Source organism: Lepidochelys kempii, chromosome 2 (assembly GCF_965140285.1).
Source record: "Lepidochelys kempii isolate rLepKem1 chromosome 2, rLepKem1.hap1, whole genome shotgun sequence".
NCBI lineage: Eukaryota > Metazoa > Chordata > Testudines > Cheloniidae > Lepidochelys > Lepidochelys kempii.
In genome coordinates, this window is record NC_136381.1 from 75,309,779 (window position 1) to 75,311,388 (window position 1,610).

The window sequence follows — 1,610 nt, forward strand, 5'->3', positions numbered from 1 at the left end:
AAACTGCTAAGGGGAGTGCTGCAGTTTTGACACAGATAGTGGGAAAGAATGGATGTTCTAGGCAGGATTTTCAAATACACTTAAATGACTTTGGCACAGAAGTCCTGTTGACTTTCACTTCTGTGCCTAAGTCACTTAGGGCCAAGTTGTCAAAGGTATTTAGGCAGATAAGCACCTAATCTGTTTTGGCATTTTTGAAAATTCTGTTAGGCACCTATCTGCATGTATAGGCACTGTTATACCTTTGAAAATTTGGCCATTAGGCACTTTGGAAAATCCCATCCTATATCTTCTTGAACCCTATGTTCAGAATTACGCCAGTGGTGGAATTAGCCATGCCACACTAAGGTGCCTGTCCTGCACTGAGAACAGACCACTGCACAGAGTCCCAGTGGCTTTAGTGGGTTCAGGGGGGTATGAAGCAGTCTGTTAGAGTAACATGCTTCAAAATGCAAATTCTGTCCTCCAAAAACACAGGATTCTTTATTATCTCAACCAATAGAGACATAGGTAAGCATGCACCTGTAACAGGGAGCAGAAGCTCCAGGGTGTGTGTGAAAACAGAGCTCCAACACAAACAATCTACCCCCATACCACAGCAACCACAGCGTGTAAGGCCAGGGAGAGACTAACAATTATCACCCCCAGGAAACGTAGTGGGGAGTTGTCCAAAAAGTTCAACCACAGTGCACTCCCTTCAGTGTATGCCTTACAGTAGGGTCTCACAACGTCTAAATATTTGTCAGTTCCCCAGTACTAGGACCTTGAATCCCTTTCCTTGGTCACTTTGAGATATTCACATAGCTCCATCTTTTAAATGCAGGTTGACTTATTATTTTTAAATATCTGAGCTATTAATTTTTCAGACTCTAGTAGTATGCTTTAGGATACAAGGCATGAAAGAAACTATACAAGTGTAGTTTGATATGATGTTTGACTTCACTAGGCATATGCTGTATGTAAAAGCGGACACAAAATATTAGTCATTTGCCATGGTGAGATGGGGTGTTCACCTCACACTTGCCCTGAAAGAGTTAATGTAGGCTAAGTAGGGGGCCAATTAACCAGACAGGCCACAGCTGAATTATTGGCATGGGCTTAGCCTCCAGATCCACACAGAGTACGACCTTGCACTTTAGAGCATAGACAACATCCATGGCAGTTACAGTCTTCCGCTTGGCATGTTCTGTGTAAGTGACAGCATCTTGGATCACATTCTCCAAAAACACCCCCCCCCACAGTTGCCTCGTAAATCAGGCCGAAGATACGCTTCACACCCCCATGGCAAGCCAAATGACGAATAGCTGGTTTCAGAATGCCCTAGATGTTATCCCTCCATACCTTTCTATGGCACTTGGCGCCTCCTTTTCTGTGCCCCTTGCCTCCCTTGCCACAAGCAGACATGTCAGCTAGGTGTACAGACAAAGCGGGTGGCTTAAGTAATCCACTGACTGAATGAGGGAGCCCAGCTGAGGAGGAACGAGTTAGACTGGATTTATAAAGGCAGGAAGCTGATAACAGAGGGGACTGCAGGGAAGTAGTTTGCAGTCATTCCCGAGAAGAAGGGAGGTGTATTTGGGGGCTATAGAGGCAAGTAGCCTACAATTACT

The 1,610-nt window shown here is 44.9% G+C and overlaps 1 pseudogene; it reads right to left on the reverse strand.

Moving 5' to 3' along the window:
• Positions 1–1,098: 1,098 nt before the first annotated feature.
• On the reverse strand, positions 1,099–1,404 carry LOC140905920 (histone H4-like; annotated as a pseudogene).
• Positions 1,405–1,610: the final 206 nt, after the last annotated feature.